Source organism: Callithrix jacchus, chromosome 14 (assembly GCF_049354715.1).
Source record: "Callithrix jacchus isolate 240 chromosome 14, calJac240_pri, whole genome shotgun sequence".
Taxonomy (NCBI): domain Eukaryota; kingdom Metazoa; phylum Chordata; class Mammalia; order Primates; family Cebidae; genus Callithrix; species Callithrix jacchus.
The window spans coordinates 25,689,824-25,712,054 of record NC_133515.1 but is presented as its reverse complement, the minus strand read 5'-3'; the positions used below and the strand labels follow the sequence as shown (position 1 = coordinate 25,712,054).

The following is a 22,231-nucleotide window of genomic DNA, read 5'->3' as shown; positions in this document are numbered from 1 at the left end:
ACCCCATCTCTATATAAATAAAAAATAAAGAAAAGAATTTATCTGCAGACCAAATAAAGAATACAGGCTCTGGGAAGGCTGAGTGTAGCAGTTCATGCCTGTAATCCCAGCACTTTTGGAGGCTGAGCTGGGCAGATCGCCTGAGGTCAAGAGTTCAAGACGAGCCTGGCCAATATGGTGAAACCCTGTCTCTACCAAAAATATAAAAAATTAGCTGGGTGTCATGGTGCATGCCTGTAATTCCAGCTACTCAGGAGGCTGAGGCAGGAGAATTGCTTGAACCCAGGAGGTGAAGTTTGCAGTGAGCCGAGATTGTGGCACTCCAACCTGGGTGACAGAGGGAGACTCTGCCTCAAAAAACAAAAAACAAACAAACAAAAAAACAGGTTCCAGGGTAACAGGCCAGATCTCTTCAGCTTAGAGACCAGGGAAGCTGCGCTTTTCGTCTGACATCCCCATGAGGGAACCACTATCATAACTGAAGGAGCATCTTATCAGTTGGCGTTCCACCAGCTTGAGAGTTGGGTAAGGTAAATTATTGGAAAGGGGTAGGGGTTCTAAGGAATCTCAAAATCTCATCAAGTAGAATCCTTCACCCACCGGGCAGGGAACACTGTGAAGTCAAGTCAGGAAATAAGAGGGCAGAGGCACAGGTTTCCCATCCAGAGATTTGATCTTGCCTAAAATCCCACAAATGACTAAATCATGATCTGTTTTTGAACGAGAACTGTGGAGTCAGACCATCTGAATTTGTACCTGGCTCCCTCAGCTTCTAAACTTCGTGAGCTTGGACAAATTACCTACCTTCTCTATGCCCTGGCTTTCCCATTCATGAAATAGAAATGATAATCCTTAATTACCACTTAAGGATGTTGTCAGAATTTTAAAATACAATCCTCAATATTGTGTCCAGCACAGAGTAGGCATCCAACGAATATTATTAGTTATTATGGGGTTAGATAATAATATTAAATAATAATAAAACTCTGTTCTACATAATGCTTATAGCACAAAATAATGAACTTCCAAAATACTTCCGAGCATTGTATCAGGTGCTTTACACATTATTTTTGAAACTTCTTATTCTAAATTACAGACTCATAGAAAGTTGCAAAAAAATGGAATGATAATGCTCATTAGAAAAAAAAAGACAAAATAAAACAGCAACAAAAAATGTTGCAAAAATAGTACAGAGAGGAGATACCTGTGTCCTAATTTCCCAGCTTCTTCCAATGTACCATCTTACAAACGTACACATATAATATACATTTTTTATATGAAACTTTCCAGAAGAAGAAACTGAAGCTGACAAGTGAAGCAACTTGCCTACAGACAAACTCAAGGTGTAAGCTAAAGAGAAAAACTGTCTTTAACTTTTGGGCGTAGGGAAGTAGCTGACAGGGAGGTGACAATCTGAAAAAGAAGCCTGCTTTCCTCACCCAAACCCCAGTTATTGAGGTATAACTGACAAATAAAAATGGGTATATTTAAGGTACACAAGGTGATGTTTTGATATACATGTACAGTGTGATCTGATCACTACAATCAAACTGACATATCCATCACTTCGCCTAGTTAACTAGTTTTGTTTTTCTTGGTATGGGGAGAACACTTAACACTACTCTCTGATCAAATTTTAAGAATACAATACCTTATTTACTACTGTTGCTATGCTGTACATTAGATCGCCAGAACTTAATCATCTTACAACTGAAGATGTGTATATGTATACCCCTTTTCACCCCTCCAAAAAGCCTCATTTTAAAGAGGACTGAGTACTTTTCACTTGCAAAAGGCTTCACCTTTTCAGAGATGGTTACATATTTTATCACATTCAATTCCTGAAAACAGCCCTGTGAGATAGCAAGGCAAATAATGTTATTATTTCAACTTGATATAGTCTAAGCTCACATGACAGACTCAGATAGAGCTGCCTTTAAAAATGTCCAGAAAAATGATTACATTAACAGGTACTGAGTCTACCTTTTCATCCTATAATCTCAATACCACCAGGAAATAAACAAGCCAGCAAGTCATCATCGAACGAACATTTTCTGGGGGAGAATAGAACACCTGGTGTGCTGAAGATGTGGAAACTCTTACTTATTTCTTTCTAAACTCTTCTGAAATGATTGAAAAATCATGTAATGAATGAGGCAACAGACTCTTGTGAACTTACGTTTTCAACCTGGAAGCCACAGCACAGGGACCACAGGAAAGCAAAATTGTGCTGGGCTTTTAGATGCCCAAATGCCTCCAAAGACGCCTTCATACTGGAAATCATAAAAGTGAATTTGGCTCCCTCTTTAAAGCCCAAGGACCAAACTGGATTTACTATTTGAGTGCAGGAAACTTTACCAAGATTATGGAAACAGAAAAGAATTCGAGATTAACACATACTGTACATTTCAGTACAGGTGGCAGGACAATTAGAAATCTAGTTAAGCTATAGAAAATCTTCATAAATCTGGGAAGGATTTAGGTCTTGGTGCGCTTTGGTGTAACCCATCATCAGATGCATGTTGTACTCGGTCTCCGTGCATCCAGACACCCCAGGTGCTGGGGAGATGATGTAAAGGGAAGAATAAAGAAGCTATTTTCTCTGATCCACCTTTTGTGTGGAGCAAACAATTAGGTGGCACTGGTGCCTGCAAGGGGGAACTGAGTAAGTCTCTGAATGCTGCCCATGTTCTAAAAGTTTTATGTTTTCCTTTTAAAAGTAATTAAGAACATTATCATGAAATAAAAAAGTAGCTAAGGGAAAAGAAAACAAAAATTGCAAGCAAAGATGACCTTTGACCATGGAGGCTCAAGACATCTCACTGACATATTCTTGAAAATAAAATAATTGTATATTTATTCATAACCAATATATATTATTGTATATATTTTATTATTTATGTGTATTTGTATGTGTATATATATATTATATAGATAGATAGATAATATATATATATGTATATGTAAGAGACAAGGTCTCATTCTGTTGCCAGACTGGAGTGTAGCCGCACTATCATGGTTCTCTGCAACCTCAAATTCCTGGGCTCAAATGATCCTCCTGCCTCAGCCTCCTACTCAAAAGGGACTACAGGTGGGACTATGGACACATCCCCCCATGTTCAGCTAGTTTATTTATTTTTTATTTGTAGAGATCAGGTCTTGCTATGTTAATGTTTTTAACGGACCATGAATTGAGCCTACCTGTAAAACCTATTCTGCTTTAGCTATGCCAAATCAAGGGCTTTATTTTATCTACAATTCTGTCCAAGCTTTGACACATTTTTTCTAAGTGCCAGAAAGTAGACATTTTAGGCTTTTTATTATTTTTTTAGACATAGTTTTGCTCTTGTTGCCCAGGCTGGAGTGCAATGGCATGATCTCGGCTAACTGCAACCTCCGCCTCCCGGGATTCAAGCAGTTCTCCTGCCTCAGCCTCCTGAGTAGTTGGGATCACAGATGCCCACTACCATGCCCAGCTAATTCTTTGTATTTTTAGCAAAGACAGGGTTTCATCATGTTAGCCAGGCTGATCTCGAACTCCTGACGTCAGATGATCAACCCATCTCTGCCTCCCAAAGTGCTGGGATTACAGACGTGAGCTACCATGCCCAGCCACATTTTAGGTTTTGAGGAGTACATGGCCTCTCTCTACCACTCAGCCGTGCAGTGTCTATGGGTGCCAAAGCACACATAGACAATATACAAAATGAATCAGAGAGGCTGTGTTCTGGTAAAACTTTATAGACAATGAAATTTAAATTTTATATAATTTTCTTTTTCTTAATTAACAAGATATGGAATGCTTCATGAATTTGTGTGTTCACATTTGTGCAGGGGCCATGCTAAACTTGTCTATATCGTTCCAATTTTAGTATATGTGCTGACGAAGCGAGCACAAAATTTTATATAATTTTTATGTGTAAATAAAGAGTACTCATCTGATTGCTTCCAACCATTTAACAATGTAAAAACCATTCTTGGCCGGGCACGGTGGCTCATGCCTATAATCCCCGCATTTTGGGAGGCCACGGCTGGCGGATCACAAGGTCAGGAGTTCAAGACCAACCTGACCAACAGAGGGAAACCCGTGTCTACTAAAAATACAAAAATTAGCCAGGCATGGTGGCAAGTGCCTGTAGTCACACCTATTCGGGAGGCTGAGGCAGGAGAATCACTTGAACCCAGGAGGCAGAGGTTGTGGTGAGCCGAGATCACGCCACTGCATTCCAGCCTGGGCAAATGAGTAAGACTCTGTCTCAAAAAAAAAAAAAATCTTAACTCAGGCTGTGCAAAAACAGGCAGTGGATGGGATCTGGCCCAAGGGCTGTGATTTGCTTGCTCCTGATCTAGACCTACCCTGCCTTCTTAAATCTCTTCTGGAGGGATCCCATTAAGTTGGGGAAGATGGAGTTTCCCCAAGTCTGTGAGGCAGTTTGTTTTCCAACTTGCTAGGGCCTAGATCCTGTCTTCTAGATGTTCTGACTTTTTTTTCTTTTTTTGAGACAGAGTCTCGCTCTGTGGAGACAGGGTTTCACTATGTTGGCCAGGCTCGTCTTGAACTCCCAACCTCAAGTGATCTGCCCACCTCAGCCTCCCAAAGTGCTGAGGTTACAGGAGGGAGCCACTGCACCTGGCCAAGATGTTCTTTCTGTGTCACCTGTCAGGCTCTGACAGTCAGCTACCTTGTTTCAGCATCACTTGAACCCTTTTGATAGGATTCCTCTTCCGCTCAATGATGCCTGTTCCCAAGCATGGATAAAACGTAACAGAAAACACCCTTAAATTAGTTGGTTGAATTTTCATGGCATTAAAAGAGTGATTGATTTTTTAAAAAGAAAAAAAGAAAAAGAAAGAAGCTTTAAAATATGGATATTGAAATGGTTTTCCATCCCCAGCTCTCAGCAGGGCGTTCGTTGCTCTGCTCTGGGTACTGCCAGCTGCATTCTGCAGAGGGTGCAGATAGGTTTGCCCAGAAACAGGCTTGCAAAGGCTAATTCTGGCTTCAAGAGTTGCTTTCTACTGACCAAAAGGATTGAAGAAAGCAAGCCCCCTGCCCTCTTTATCAGTGATTTCCTGTGGGTGGAATGAAAGACTGCTTTAGGGTACTTTGGGAATAGATTTTTATCTGCTTTGGCAGTCTCCCAAATGAAAGACCAGAAAACACACCTTGAATGTCAGAAAAAGGAGTTTCCTGCAGAGAGCTTTGCAAATCTTTTGTAATTCCAGTGGAGTCCTGGGGATTGTGCCCAGTGCCTTAGAGCAGAAATTTCAAACCTGCCGGGTGTGGGTGAGCACCGGCCTTCCAGGTACCTCCCCAAGCCAAAAAGTCAGTATCAGGAAAGGAAGAGATGAGTTTTGCCTTGTTTTTGCCTTGTCTTGGGGTGAGCCCACCAGTGAGAGGGAAACCCTAGAACAGATGCAAACAAAAGGGCCTGCGACATCCTATAGCCCAGTCCTGGAGAGTGGGCAGATAAAAAGGCAAGGCCCCAAATGCACTAGTAATAGGACCTTCCTTGACCAAGGCGGTTGCAGATTTACTGCGAGCTGCTTCCAGAGTAGCATGTACAAACTCCTGTGCCGTGGGGTGGAGCTCACGCTATATTTCCTCTCTATCGGCAGGCTAAGGTACTGATGCCTCAGGTCCAGACCAAAAGAGGGTCGAGGTAGGGAGAAAGGAAGGTCAAGGCAGGCCCTCCTCTTATTAAGGTGAACTGAAGAACTGTAGTGTAGACCGAAGACATGAGTCTTACAGAGAAGCAGCTAAATGCAGGCACTGGTACTGGTGTGACCAGACCTGAGCCCTTCTCTGCAAGGTTTTGCCAGGAGTTAGGGGATTTTGTTTGTTTGACTGGCTGACTGGTTGTTGGTTAGCTGTTCCAGTGGTAGGAAATGTTCAGAATCTCAAAAACAAGCCGAATTTCTTTCACAGTCCTTTTTCCTTGCAAAAGCCCGGCAGGCAATCAGAGGTAGCCGTTCATTATTCTGACAGGAACCTATTATCAACAGTTAGCAGAGGACAGCAAAAGCCCAAAGGAAAAGGGTCCTTTCTCCCTTGAACACTGAAGAAACTGAATTTAAGAGACAGTTTAACCTAGTAAGGGTTCCTAAATCATTGCTAGGATGCAAAGATGAGTCCCCATGAGACAGCAAATAAATATGTTTTTCATTTTTCAGAAGAGTAACCTGGCGCCTAGAGTTCAAGAAAGATTTACGAACATTGAGTGACAGAGCTGCACTAGGATCAATAGGCAGAGAAACAGAAAATACACTCCCTACAGTAAAATGTAAACATGAAACAGAACAGAACAACAAAGAAGAAGAAAATGTAAGATGACAGAAGTTACATCAAACCTATATGTTGGGACATTAGCTTACCCGTGGGCCATGCTCCGTGGCTCACACCTGTAATCTCAGTGCTTTGGGAGGCTGAGGCGGGTGGATCATCTGAGGTCAGGAGTTCAAGAGCAGCCTGACCAACATGGTGAAATACCGTCACTACTAAAAAATACAAAAATTAGCTGGGATGGTGGCGGCCATCTGTAATCACAGTTACTCCAGAGGCTGAGGCAGGAGAATCACTTGAATCCAGGAGGTGGAGGTTGAAGTGAGCCAAGATAGTGCCATTGCACTCCAGCTTGGGTGATAGAGCAAGACTCCGTCTCAAAAGAAAAAAAAAGAAAGAAAGAAAGAAAATGTAGACGGCCGGGCGCGATGGCTCACGCCTGTAATCCCAGCACTTTGGGAGGCTGAGGTGGGCAGATCACCTGAGGTCAGGAGTTTGAAACCAGCCTGGCCAACATGGAGAAAACCCATCTCTAAAAAAAAAAAAGAAAGAAAATGTACTCTGGAACAAAAGGGTGTTAGTACTTCTATTTCTAAGATATGCAGATATACAAGAGACCCACAGAGTGTCTCCCAATAGACTTTTGTAGACCTTGGCATATATTTGTAAGTAAAATTTATCTCTAGTTTTTTTTTTTTTTTTTGAGAGCTATTCAGTTTGAGAGGTATCAGTATTTTGCTAGCTCCATAGAAAATATTAATACATTATCATACTTGTACATGTTTAAAGAAAACATTGGGGTCTGAGCACTGTGGCTCACTCTATAATCCCAGCACTTTGGGAGGTCGAGACAGGCCAATCATGAGGTCAGGAGATCAAGACCATCCTGGCCAACATGGTAAAACCCAGTCTCTACTAAAATACAAAAAATTAGCCGGGTGTGGTGGCACGGGGCTGTAGTCCCAGCTACTTGGAAGGCTGAGGCAGGGGAATAGCTTGAACCTGGGAGGCAGAGGTTGCAGTGAGCTGAGATCATGCCACTGCACTCCAGCCTGGCAACAGAGCAAGACTGCACCTCAAAATAAAATAAAGAAAACGTACAGTCTTCAAAGCATTGTAGCGTTACTCATGTAATTGTCTTGGCCTAGTACCTTTCTCGGGTGTACATTTTTGACCACCATTTGAATTTCTTCAATGGGTATTGATCTGTTCAGAGCTTCTGCCTCATCAGTGTCAGTTTTTGTTTGTTTGTTTGTTTGTTTTTTGAGATGGAGTCTCCCTCTGTCTGCTGGGCTGGGATGCAATGGAATGATCTTGGCTCACTGCAACCTTTGCTTCCCAGGTTCAAGCAATTTTCCTCCTCAAAATCCTGAGTAGCTGGGATTACAGGCGCCTGCCACCACTCCAGGCTAATTTTTGTATTTTTAGTAGAGACCGGGTTTTACCATATTGGCCAGGCTGTTATTAAACTCATGACCTCAGGTGATCCACCTGCCTCGGCCTCCCAAAAAGCTGGGATTACAGGCGTGAGCCACCATGCCCAGCCCAGCGTCAGTTTTATTAATTGACATGGTCCTATAAATTTTTCTATTTCACTGAGATTTAATTATTTGGCTTTGTATAGTATTCAATATCCAGGCATTTACAAATTTATGTTTTTTTGTAAAGCAGAAAACATTGTAGAACTTGGTTTTTAGAGTAGCACATAATTTTAGATCTGGCTGAATTTACAGATAAAAATACACTTATCAGAGACTCTTCATTCAGTATGCTATTTGAGCAGCTAGCTGAGGCTGTAATAATTTTATTTATTTATTTATTTGAGATGGAGTATCCCTCTATCGCCCAGGCTGGAGTGCAGTGGCACGATCTCGGCTCACTGAAACCTCCACCTCATCCGGCCTCAGCCTCCCGAGTAGCTGGGACTACAGGCACACACCACCACACCAGGCTAATTTTCGCATTTTTAGTAGAAATGGGATTTCACCATGTTGACTAGACTGGTCCTAAACTCCTGACCTCAGGTAACCCACCTGCCTCGACCTCCCAAAGTGCTGGGATTATAGGCATGCGCCACCATGCCAAGCTGAGGCTGTAATCATTTACTAAGTAGATGCATGCAACTCTGGATCCAACTGTAGCCCATGCTAAATAATATCGAGATATCAGAAACATTTGACATATGAAAGATGCAAGATGGATCATTCCTTTCATATCCACATTTAGCTTTCCAGTTAAGCAAGTGTAAAACAGTGAAGGGCTTGAATAATAGTAATATGTTATAGACTTAATCTGATAATAACTAGTAGCAATTCCCATTCTAAATATTTTATTTTATTTTTTTTAGACGGAGTCATGTTCTGTTGTCGCTCACTACAATCTCTGTCTCTTAGGTTCAAGTGATTCTTCTGCCTCAGCCTCCTGAATAGCTGGGACTACAGGTGCCCGCCACCACACCCGGTTAATTTTTGTATTTTTAGTAGAGGTGGGGTTTCACCATATTGGCCAGCCTGGTCTCAAGCTCCTGACCTTGTGATCCACCAGCCTCGGCCTCCCAAAGTGCTGGGATTACAGGTGTGAGCCACTGCGCCCGGCCTGAGATATGGTCTTTCTATTGGAGAAAATAAAAATAGCCTATAGTATTTGGTATGAAAGTATTTATGTGACAATGCTTTATTTTTTGTAATTAAATAAACAGGAAATTACCAGTAGTTTGCTTTCTTCATGTAGGGGTAGCTACAAACCCTTACAGCTCTGCCTGGAGGGTTAAATCTCAAACTGCATGCCACAAGTGTCATCTGCTGATAACTTTACCATTTTATCACCCCACAGGTCATCACTAGTTATCTCCAATAGTGACACAATAATAATGGAGAGGAAGAAGTAGCTATCCATGCATGTCTTTTTTTTTTTTTTTTTTTTTTTGAGACAGAGTCTTGGTATTGCTCTGTTGCCTAGGCTAGAGTGCAGTGATGTGATCTCAGCTCACTGCAGCCTCCATCTCCCAGGTTCAAGCTTTCCTCCTGCCTCAGCCTCCTGAGTAGCTGGGATTACAGGCATGAGCCACCTTGCCTGCCCAAGGCTTGTCTTGAACTTCTGGGCTCAGGCATAGTGGCACATGTGGAGTATTCTTATTGTATTTTTAGTAGAAAGAGGGTCTCCTTCTGGGTCAGAGTCAAAGGACTTCATCACTCACAGCATAGCAAGAGGTGTAATCTTGTTTCCCTTGGATTCCCTTGCCCCACAAGTACCACAGGCTGAGGCAGGAGAATCGCTTGAATCTGGAAGGTAGAGGTTTCAGTGAGCCAAGACTGTGCCACTGCACTCCAGCCTGGGCGGCAGAGTGAGATTCAAAAAAAAAAAAAAAAAAAGATTGGCCTGGACAACTGGACAATATAGCTGAGACCTCGTCTCTAAAATAAATAAATAAATAACATTTTAAAAAGTAGGTGAATATATGCTGGGTTTGGTGACTCATGCCTGTAATCCCAGCACTTTGGGAGGCCAAGGCGGTTGGATGACTTGTGGTCAGGAGTTCAAGACCACATGGTGGTCAACATGGTGAAACACTGTCTCAACTAAAAATACAAAAAATAGCTGGGGCTGTTGGCAGGTGTCTGTAATCCTAGCTACTTGGGAGGTTGAGGCAGGAGAATCATTTGAACCCAGGAAGCAGAGGTTGCAGTGGGCAGAGATCATGGCACTGCACTCCAGCCTGGGTGACAGAGCAAGACTCCATCTGAAATAAATAAATTAAAAAAGAAAGTAGAAATTTGTCTGGGCGTGGTGGCATGTGCCTGTAGATCCAGCTACTTTGGATGCTGAGGCAGGAGAATCACTTGAACCCTGGAGGCAGAGGTTGCAGTGAGCCAAGATTTCGCCACTGCACCCCAGCCTGGGTGACAGAGCGAGACTCCCTCTAAAAAAACAAAACAATAGGTGCATACAGTACAATAAGACATTTAGAGAGAGGGGGAGGGAGAGATCACATTTGCATAACTTTATTACAGCATATTCTTATAATTGTTATATTTTGTTATTGTTGTTAATCTTGTACTGTGCCTAATTTATACAATAAACTTTGTTATAAGTATGTATGTATGTATGTATAAGAAAAAGCATAGTATATATGGGACTCAGAACTATCTGTAGTTTTAGGGATCCATTGGGGGTCTTGGAACATTTCTCATCAATAAGGAGAGATTATTGTAGTTCTTTGTTTGTCCTGCCCCAAGGATAAATCTATAATCTGACAACCTTGAGTGGAGTCCACAGAAAGGAAACTCTCTAGCTTACTCCAAATTGTGTAATAAGGAGCTCTCTCACCCTATCTCAATATATACAATGTGCTTAATGTGTCTAAAGCAGATAAGAAGGCTTTAAGGAGTCTATGGCAAGTGTTAGCAGAATACTTGTGGAAGTTACTAAAATGTTACAATAAAAGCATGCCTCTTTCAATATATAATTCTTCTCCTTTTAAGATGCAATCCTTGGCTGGGCATGGTGGCTCATGCCTCTAATCCCAGCACTTTGGGAGGCCGAGGCAGGCAGATCATGAGGTCAGGAGTTTGAGACCAGCCTGACCAATACGATGAAACCCTGTCTCTACTAAAAATACAAAAATTAGCCAGGCATGGTGGCGTGTGCCTGTAATCGCAGCTACTTATGAGGTTGAGGCAGGAGAATCACTTGACCCCAGGAGGCAGAGGGTGTAGTGAGCTGAGATAGCGCCGCTGCACTCCAGCCTGGGCAACAGAGCCAAGTTTAAAAAAAAAAAAAAAAAAAAGGATGCAATTCTTTTTTTCTTTTCTTTTATTGTTTGTATATAGAGATGGGGTTTTACCATGTTGGCCAGGCTGGTCTCAAACTCCTGACCTCAGGTGAACCACCCGCCTCAGCGTCCCAAAGTACTGGAATTACAGGCATGAGCCACCACTTCTGGCCTCTTTTTTCTTTTCTTTCTTTCTTTCTTTCTTTTTTTTTTTTTTTTTTAGCTAGTAGATCTAATAGCACCCAATACTCACGATGGGTAGCTCAGGTCCCACAGTCATCTGGTACTCCACAAGTGGGCATTTAGTGTCTGTCAGATTTCATTATTTAAGATAAGAATTGCGGACCGGGCACAGTGGCTCATGCCTGTAATCCCAGCACTTTGGGAGGCCGAGGCAGGCAGATCAGGAGGTCAAGAGATCAAGACCATTCTGGCCAACATGGTGAAACCCCGTCTCTACTAAAACTACAAAACTTAGCTGGGTGTGGAGGCACGTACGTGTAGTGGGAGGCTGAGGTGGGACAATCGCTCGAATGCAGGAGAATCACTTGAACTTGGGAGGTGGAGGTTGCAATGAGCCGAGATCACACCACTGCATTCCAGCCTGGCAATAGAGTGAGACTCCATCTCGAGAGAGAGGGAGAGAGAGAGAGAGAGAGAGAGAGAGAGAGAGAGAGAGAGAGAGAGAGAGAGAGAGAGAGATTGGGTGTCTGCACTAAGTTTGGCATCAATATGGTGATGTCCCGGGAGAGGGGAACCACCAGGTTGCCTAAGGAGAGGTGAACCGGCCCAGGTCAGAAATGGAGCAGGTCAAAACTCTGGTACTGATCAGTAGTGGGATCATGCCTGTGAATAGCCACTGCACTCCAGCCTGGGCAACATAGTGAGACCCTGTCTCTAGAAAAAAATTAAAAGTATAGCTATATGGCCAGGGGAAGTGGCTCATACCTGTGATCCAGCACTTTGGGAGGCCAAGGCAGGAGTATTACTTGAGGCCAGGAGTTGAAAACCAGCCTTGGTAACATAGTGAGACCCCCATCTCTATTTTTTTTAACAATTGAAAGAGAAAAAAGCGTAGCTATACAATTTACTTCAGCAAAAAGGGATAGAGAGCAGGCCAGGCACCATGGCTCATGCCTGTAATCTCAGCACTTCGGGAAGCCAAGGCATTTGGATCACCCGAGGTCAAGAGTTCCAGACCAGCCTGGATAACATGGCAAAATCCCATCTCTACTACTAAAAATACAAAAATAGCTGCATGTGGTGGCACTCACCTGTGGTCCCAGTTACTTGAGAAGCAGAGACACAAGAATAGCTTGAACCCAGAGAGGCAGAGATTGTAGTGAGCCAAGAACACACCAGTCTAAGCAACAGAGCAAGACTGTCTCAAAAAAAAAAAAAAAAAAAAAAAAAGATAATGGGATAGTGAGCAAAGAAAGTAATGAACACTTAGGTAAATCTAAACAAAATGTTGCTCTCATAAAATAATAAAAATACTGCTTAAGGACAAGACACTACTTGTTTTCCCCTCCCCTCCACCTCAATACTCACAGCCTCACCACCAAAATCTGCCTTGGAAGCCATTAGGACTTATCCCATGTGCCCTTGCACCATTTAGTCAATCACCAAGACATCTGAGATTTCTCCATCATCCCAAATCACCTGGACTCACCCTTGTAAGCTTTTGTACTTCTTTTTATCTGATATTATCTCCTTAAACCTCCAACACTTCCTCCACTATTCCATTTTTGTTTCAGACAGGGCCTCTATTGTCCAGGTTTAGTGCAACGGCACAATCTCAGCTCAACAGAGCCTCCACCTCCCAGGCTGAAGATATCCTCCCACTTTAGCCTCCTGAGTAGCTGGGATTACAGGCATGCACCACCAAGCCTGGCTAATTTTTTGTTTGTTTTTGTAGAGACAGGGTCTTGCTATGTTGCACAGGCTGGTCTTGAATGCCTAAGGTCAAGAGATCCTCCCGCCTTGGCCTCCCAGGGTGCTGGGATTTGTAATCCACAGCACCTGGCTTTTCCACCATTCTTACTGATTTTTTACCTTCAGTGATAACTGGGGGAGTCCTCTCTTCCTCTCACACCCCATATCCAATGCATCCGCAACTGATGTATCAACAATTATATCAGGTCTCTGGGGTGGTATTTGGCCAAGAGGGGTAATGTGGAACAATCCAAGCTGGGTAAAATCTGGGGACCCCAGGTAGGAGTCTGCCCCACTCCCTGCATGCCTCATTGCCGTGCCTGGGAAAATGGAGGAAATCAAGCACTTTCTGCTCACAGCCTAGCAAAAACATGTCAAATCTGTCAAGATCAAGAAAAAGAAGGACAAGCTGGGCACAACGGCTCACACCTGTAATCCGAGCACGTTGGCAGGCTGAAGCTGGCCAATCATGAAGTCAGAGGCTCGAGACCAGCCTGACCAATATGGTGAAACCCCGTCTCTACTAAAAATACAAAAATTAGTCAAGCATGGTGGCATATGCCTGTAGTCCCAGCTACTCGGGAGGGTGAGGCAGGGAAATTGCTTGAACCTGGGAGTTGGAGGTTGCAGTAAGCCAAGATCACGTCACTGCACTCCAGCCTGGGCAACAGAGTAAGACTTCCTCTCAAAAGAAAAAAGGACAATGCGAAATTTAAAGTTCAATACAGCAAATACCTTTATAGCATTACATTCTGGTCATCATGGACAAAGAGAAGGCGGAGAAACTGAAGCATCCCTGCCCTCTGATTTGTCAGTGAAGGAGCTGAAATGAACCATACACACTGATTTGAAATTTTTTTTTTTTTTAAAGATGGGGTTTCACCATGATGGCCAGGCTGGTCTTGAACTCCTGACCTCAGGTGATCCACCCACCTCAGCCTCCCAGAGTGCTAGGATTACAGGTGTGAGCCACCTTGCCCGGCCTGAACTTTTTAAAAATACTAAAAATTGCCAGGTGCAGTGGCTTACACCTATAATCGCAGCACTTAGGGAGGCAGAGGCGATGGATCACGAGGTCAAGAGATCGAGACCATCCTGGCCAACATGGTGAAACCCCGTCTCTACTAAAAATACAAAAATTAGCTGGTCATGGTGGTGTACATCTATAGTCCCAGCCACTTGGGAGGCTGAGGCAGGAAAATTGCTTGAACCCAGGAGGCGGAAGTTGCAATGAGCCGAGATTGTACCACTGCACTCCAGCCTGACAACAGAATGAGACTCTATCTCAAAAACAAACAAATACTAAAAATTTAAACACAAACACACAAAACAAAACAACTGTATCAGTTCTTCCTTTAAAATACATCCAGGGCCAGGCATGGTGGCTCATGCCTGTAATCCCAGCACTTTGGGAGGCCAGGCAGGTGGATCACTCTAGGTCAGGAGTTGAAGACCAGCTTGGCCAACCTGGTGAAACCCTATCTCTAGTAAAAATACAAAAAATTAGCTGGGTATAGTGGCAGGCGCCTGTAATCCCAGCTATGGAAAGCTGAGGCAGGAAAATCACTAGAACCCAGAAGGTGGAAATTGCCGTGAGCCGACATTGCGACATTGCACTCCAGCCTGGACAACAAAAGCGAAACTCCATTAAAAAAAAAAAAAAAAATCCAGAATCTGACCAGAATCTGCTCTTCCCTTCCACTGCTACCACCTTGATCCAAACAATCCCTATCTCCTCACAGCCTCCAACCTGATTGCCCTATCTCAGCCTTCTCTCCCTATAGCTCATTCTCAGACTCTAAGCCTGATTTATTCTTCCAAAGCTCACATCAGATCCTCCCTCTCCCCTCTTAAGAAACATCTTACTGTTGCTTATCATCTCAGAGAAAAAGCCACAGTCCTCATAATAGCCGATGAGGCTTTACGCCTTTCGTCCTCCCGCACGCCATCTCTGAGCTCATCCCTATCACGTGCTTGTCATACCCCACCCACCCAAGCATCCTAAGCGCTTCTGTCTCAGGGTCTTTGCTTGTGCTCCACCCTCTGCCTTAAATGTTCTCCCTGATAACTGAGCAGGAATTGGACTTGAGCTGATATATTTATGCTGCATCAAGGTCACTGTCATCTTACCATATCAAACTGAAAATGTCACTGCTATGTGGACAGTAGAACATATTTTATTGAGTAAATGATTTTCTGTTTCTATGCTTCTGCACTAGTGGATTTGTTCAGTAATAAATATCTGTGACCAGGCCAGGCATGGTGGCTCATGCCTATAATCCTACCACTTTGGGAAGCTGAGGGGGTGGATTGCCTGAGCTCAGGAGTTTGAGACCAACCTGGGCAACATGGTGAAACCCTGTCTCTACTAAAATACAAATAATTAGCCAGGTGTGGCAGCATGTGCCAGTAGTCCCAGCTACTTGGGAGGCTGAGGCAGGAGAATTGCTTGAATCCGGGAGGCGGAGGTTAAGTGAGCTGAGTTCATGCCATTGCACTCCAGCCTGGGCGCACACAGTGAGACTCTGTCTCCAAAATAAATAATAAATAAGTAAGTGTGACCTTTATCTGAAGAAAAAAGAAGGAAAGAAAGAAAGAAAAACTTGAGTCCTACTGGTCTGTTCACTGCCCCTTCCTGCTGCAAGCTGTCCATGTTTGACCCATCTGGAATGCCTTCTCCTTATCCATTTGCGAGCTTCAGGGAGGCCTTCCACAAAGCCCCAGGCCTCAGGCCATTCCCTTGTTTTATCTATGACAACACTCTGAATATTTCCTTCACGAATCATAGAGCTATTTATACAATTATTTGCTTAATGACTATCTTCTATTGGAAATACTTTTATTTTTATTTAAAAATTTTAAATGTTAAATAGTAGTAATTTATTTATTTCTGTCTTTATATTTATTTATTTATTTTGAGACGAAGTCTCACTCTGTCACCCACGATGGAGTGCAATGGTGCCATCTCAGCTCACTGCAACCTCCACCTCCTGGGTTCAAAGTGATTTTCCTGCCTCAGCCTCCTGAGTAGCTGGGATTACAGGCGTGCACCACCCCAGCTGGTTAATTTGTGTATTTTTAGTAGAGATGGGGTTTCACAGTGTTGGCCAGGATGGTCTTTAACTCCTGACTTCAGGTGATCTGCCAGCTTCAGCCTCCCAAAGTGCTGGGATTACAGGTTTGAGCCACCGCATCTGGCCAAATTGTAGTAATTTATTCTTGGATAAGCAGAATATTTACATCATTCACACTGTGAATTCACACTGTGGGTGATGTACTGGAGGCTGTGCATTGAAGTCTCCTTCTCACTCTTCTCCCAGCCCTTCCACTCACCTCTCCAGGATGTCCATATAACTAGAGTCTTGTGTTTCCACAAATAACATTTTATGCATATGTAAACAAACATGCACCTACTCTTCTTCTTCCCCACCACTTTTTTTTTGGCACAAATGATACTAAATTATATACATTGGTCTTTTTGCTGTCTCCCCTTTCCTGTTGTCTCATGTCTTTTACTCATTTTACGCAGTTATTTATTTAATTCAGTTTAGTGACATCTCAAGGGAATAAAGATAAATCCCCATTTCATTTGTCATGTTTAACTAGAACTTAAATGGAATTGTTTAGTTCTCATTTCTTTCTCTTTTTTTAAAATTTAACTTGGACAGAACTCATTTATTTTTGTAATCACTCATGAGCAATGTGAAGGAAGCATCCATGTGTTTACCTTCTACCCAAACATTTAAGATCGGCAAATATGTCCGGGGTGGTGGCCCACACCGGTAATCCCAGCACTTTGGGAGGCTGAGGCAGGCAGATCCCGTCAGCTCAGGAGTTCAGGGCCAGCTTGGCCAGCATGGTGAAACCTCATCTCTGCTAAAAATAGAAAAAAATTCTGGGCATGATGGTACACGCCTATAGTCCTAGCTACCCAGGAGGCTGAGATGGGAAGATCTCCGGAGCCCGGGCGGCTGAAGCTGCAGTGAGTGAGCCATGAGCAATGGTTGTGTCACTGCACTCCAGCCTGGGTGATAGAGAAGGACCCTGTCTCAGCTGGGCACAGTGGCTCATGCCCGTAATTTCAGCACTTTGGGAGGCTGAGGCAGAGGATCACTTGAGGTCAGGAGTTCGAGACCACCCTGACAAACTTGGCAAAACCTTATCTCTACTAAAAACACTAAAGAATTAGTCAGACGTGGTGAAGCATGCCTATAATCTCAGCTACTTGGGAGGCCAAAGCAGGAGAATCACTTGAAACCAGGAGGTAGAGGTTGCAGTGAGCTGAGATCACGCCACTGCACTCTAGCCTGAGCGACAGAGACTCCATCTCAAAAAAAAGAAAAGAAACAAGAAGACCCTGTTTCAAAAATGATAATAATTTAAAAATTAGCCAGGCATGGTGGCACACACCTGTAATCCTAGCTAATTGGGAGGCTAAGGTGGGAGGATTGCTTGAGCTCAGGAGGTCAAGACTACCATAAGCAGTGATTGTGTAAGTGCAGTACAGCCTGGGCAACAGAGCAAGACCTTGTCTCAAAAAAAATTTTTGGGGGCTGGGCACGGTGGCTCAAGCCTGTAATCCCACCACTTTGGAAGGCGAAGGAGGGCGGATCACCTGGGGTCAGAAGTTCAAGACCAGCCTGGCCAACATGGTGAAACCTCGTCTCTACAAATATTAGCCAGGCATAATAGCAGGTGCCTGTAATCCCACCTACTTGGGAGGCGGAAGCAGGAGAATCACTTGAACCCAGGATTCAGAGGTTGCAGTGAGCTGAGATTGCCTCATTGCACTTCAGCCTAGGCGTCAGAGTGAAATTTTGTCTCAAAAGAAATTTTTTTTTAAAGAAATAGTGCTATCACCTACTCTTGGGCATAGACACTTACAAAGATGTCTACAATTTTTAGGTAACAATGTGGCATTCTCTTTTAAAATAAAAAATACAATGTTCTGGCCGGACGTGGTGACTCACGCCTTTAATCCTTGCACTTTGGGAGATGGAGGCAGTAGATTCATATGAACTCAGGAGTTTGAGACCAGCTGAGCAACATAGAGCAATCTCGTCCGTATTTATAAAATACACACACACAAACACGCACACACACACACACACACAAACACACACACAAATGGAATGCTATATGTATATATATAGTGTTCCTTTAGAAGCACTGACCACAATTGACTGTTTCTTTTATTACATTACTTTCCTTGGCTCCAGGGATACATCAACCTACTTGCCTTCCTTTCTGCACTTTCCTTCTGTGCCTTCTTTGTAGAATTATCCTCCCTTCCCTGGCAATAGGTCATGGAGGTCCTCGGGGCAGCTGTGATACCCTTTTCCCTTGTTTCACACTCTTCTTGCTGAATGATTTTATCCAAATCCACTGTCTCAATTAAGATTTTGTTAATTTGGAGCCAGGCCCACTGGCTCATGCCTGTAATCCCAGCACATTGGGAGGCCCAGGTGGATGGATCACCTGAGGTCAGGAGTTCAAAACCAGCCTGACCAACATAGTGAAACCCTGTCTCTACAAAAATACAAAAATTAGCTGGGCATGATGGTGAGTTCCTGTAATTCCAGCTACTTGAGAAGCTGAGGCAAGGGAAAATCACTTGAACCCAGGAGGTGGAGGTTGCAGTGAGCCAAGATTACACCACTGTACTCAAGCCTGGTTGACAGAGTGAGACTCTGTCTCAAAAAACAAAAGATTTTGTTAATTTTGCAGTGTTATGGAAAGTTTGAGTTAAAAAAAAAGTCATTCATTTTTGGAAAATTCTTAGCCTTTCTTTCTTTCTTTGTTTCTTTCTTTCTTTCCTTTCTCTTTTCTTCTCTTTCTTTCTCTCTTTCGTCTCACTCTGTTGCCCAAACTGGAGTACAGTGGTGCGATCTCAGCTCACTGCAGTCTCCACTTCCCATATTGAAACAATTATCCTGCCTCAGCCTCCCAAGTAGCTCAGATTACAGGTGTGCACCACTACACCTGGCTAATTTTTGTATTTCTAGTGGAGACAGGGTTTCACCATATTGGCTAGGCTGGTCTCGAACTCCTGACCTCAAATGATCCACCCACCTTGGTCTCCCAAAGTGCTGGGATTACAGATGTGAGCCATGGTGCCCGCACATGTATCCCCTGTTTTCCTAGTGACAGAAAATGGTGTCAGAGCCTTGCAGTTCTTTTAACTATAATCCACTGTTACGCAGGAGGCCAATTAATGTGGTGGTAAGGTGTTGGGGAAGAGAAACTACTCTATAGTCCTATGAGTAGGTCTTAGCCTTTTTGAAAGCCTGTGCCTCTGGGCTGTGACCTTCACAAGTGGTTCTCAGCATTTTTCTTTTCTTTTTTTAAGATGGAGTTTTGGTCTTGTTGCCCAGGCTGGGGTGCAATGGCACAATGTCGGCTCACCACAACCTCTGCCTCCTGGGTCCGAGCAATTCTCCTGCCTCAGCTTCCTGAGTAGCTAGGATCATAGGCATGTGCCACCACACCCAGCTAATTTTGTATTTTTAGTAGTGGCAGGATTTCTTTATGTTGGTCAGGCTGGTCTTGAACTCCCGACCTCAGGTGATCTGCCTGCCTAGATCTCCCAAAGAGCTGGGATTACAGGTGTGAGCCACTGTACCCAGCCTCTTCTTCTTTTTAAGTGAGGCAGGAAGGCTAGATAGGGCTGGAGTTGGGTATTTTCCTCCTCACAAGTCAATTATACTCTGGAAAATATTTTCGAGGGCAGTCAGTTGTTAGAGAAAACAGAGAGTTCCAAGCTTATTTCTTTTTAATTTAATTTATTTAAATAAGATGGTGGTCTCGCTATGTTGTCCAAGCTGGTCTTGAACTCCTGGGCTCAAGCAATCCACTCACCTTGGCCTCCTAAAGTGCTAGGATGACAGGTGTGAGCCACGGTGCTGACCCATTTATTTCAAAATGCTTACTTTCCCCTCCTCCTGCTGAACCTTAAGAAGATTTCTCCTCCAGTCTTCACCCTGAGAACTTGATAGAGATCCTGGAGGTCAAACTTAGGAAAGGCTGGGCACAGTGGCTCATGCCTATAATTCTAGCACTTTAGGAGGTCAAGGCAGGTGGATTACCAACATGACAAAACCCCATCTCTACTAAAAATGCAAAAATTAGCCAGGTATGGTGGCACGCACCTGTAATCCCAGCTATTTGGGAGGTTGAGACAGAAGAATCAATCACTTGAACCTGGGAGGTGGAGGTTGCAGTTAGTCAAGATCACCACTTCATTCTATCCTGGGCAACAGAGTGAAACTCTGTCTCAAAAATAAAATAAAATAAAATTCAGGAAAGTATGAGGACCCTCGCAAGACCAAACCCCCAGAGTTTTTTTGCTTTTGTTTTTTGTAGAGACAGCCTTTCACCATGTTGCCCAGGCTGGTCTCAAACTCTTGGCCTCAAGTGATCTGCCTGTCTTGGCCTCCCAAAGTGTTTGGATTACAGGCATGAGCCACCGTGCTGGCCTCACCAGAGTTTTTTTTTGTTTTTGTTTTTGTTTTTTTGTTGTTGTTTTTGAGACGGAGTTTCGCTCTTGTTACCCAGGCTGAAGTGCCATGGCGCGATCTCGGCTCACCGCAACCTCCGCCTCCTGGGTTCAGACAATTCTCCTGCCTCAGCCTCCTGAGTAGCTGGGATTACAGGCACGCACCACAATGCCCAGCTAATTTTTTGTATTTTTAGTAGAGACGGGGTTTCACCATGTTGACCAGGATGGTCTCCATCTCTTGACCTCGTGATCCACCCGCCTCGGCCTCCCAAAGTGCTGGGATTACAGGCGTGAGCCACCGCGCCCGGCCTCACCAGAGTTTTTAACTCTTTTTTTCTTTTTTTTTTTTTTGAGATGGAGTCTTGCTCTGTCACCAGGCTGGAGTGCCGTGGCGCAATCTCGGCTCACTGCAACCTCCGCCTCCTGGGTTCAAGTGATACTTCTGCCTCAGCCTCCCGAGGAGCTGGGACCACAGGTGCGTGCCACCACACCCGGCTAATCTTTTTGTATTTTTAGTAGAGACAGGGTTTCATCATGTTGGCCAGGATGGTCTCAATTTCTTGACCTCATGATTCACCCACTTTGGCCTCCCAAAGTGCTGGGATTACAGGTGTGAGCCACCGCGCCCGGCCAGAGTTTTTAACTCTTTAAGTTTGTCCACAGGCAGAGCCTCCTGCAATTTGTCCATTAGAGTTTAAGTTTTTCTTTTTTTTTAAAAATTATTATTATTATTATTATTTTTGAGACGGAGTTTTGCTCTTGTTACCCAGGCTGGAGTGCAATGGCACTATCTCAGCTCACCGCAACCTCCGCCTCCTGGGTTCAGGCAATTCTCCTGCCTCAGCCTCCCGAGTAGCTGGGATTACAGGCACGCGCCACCATGCCCAGCTAATTTTTTGTATTTTTAGTAGAGACGGGGTTTCACCATGTTGACCAGGATGGTCTCGATCTCTCGACCTCATGATCCACCTGTCTCGGCCTCCCAAAGTGCTGGGATTACAGGCTTGAGCCACCGCACCCGGCCTTTAAATTATTATTTTTGAGACGGAGTTTCACTCGTTACCCAAACTAGAGTGCAATGGCGTGATCTTGGCTCACCGCAACTCCGCCTCCTGGGTTCAGGCAATTCTCCTGCCTCAGCCTCCTGAATAGCTGGGATTACAGGCACGCGCCACCATGCCCAGCTATTTTTTTTTTTTTTTTTTTTTTTTTGTATTTTTAGTAGATACAGGGTTTCACCATGTTTATCTGGACGGTCTTGATCTCTTGACTTCGAGATCCACCCGCCTCGGCCTCCCAAAGTGCCGGGATTACAGGCTTGAGCCTCCATGCCCGGCCGAGTTTAAGTTTTTCTATCAGTACAGGCTTCAGTTCCTGGTAAAATGTGATTCTCTGTGGTTTTCAGTAACCACCTCTTTCTCTGGTATTTGGGATGGCAGTTTGCCCTGTGACCTCAATTCTCTGATGGATCTAAGAAAAGTTTGTTCAGTTTTTTTTTTCTTGTTGTAAGTACAGAAGTCATAACTTCCAAGCTTTTTCACATGTCAGACCAGAAACTAGAAGTCCCTTAATTAATATTTCCATCTCAGTGATTCATAATTTAAATTTCTAGCCTGGGCTTTTCCTCTGAGCATCTGATCTATCTACACTTGCGCTCAAATATCTCAGAGGTAACTCAGCGCAATATATCAAGACTAAAATAAATAATTTTTCAATTTCCCCTCCTGAAAAATGGCTCTCCTCC

At 43.9% G+C, this 22,231-nt stretch overlaps 1 non-coding gene across 1 annotated transcript; it reads right to left on the bottom strand.

The window, feature by feature from the left end:
* Positions 1–3,788: 3,788 nt before the first annotated feature.
* LOC118147540 (U6 spliceosomal RNA) lies at positions 3,789–3,896 on the bottom strand. The gene has a single exon (XR_004733992.1). It is a non-coding gene; the product is annotated as a U6 spliceosomal RNA (small nuclear RNA).
* Between the last annotated feature and the right edge of the window lie 18,335 nt (positions 3,897–22,231).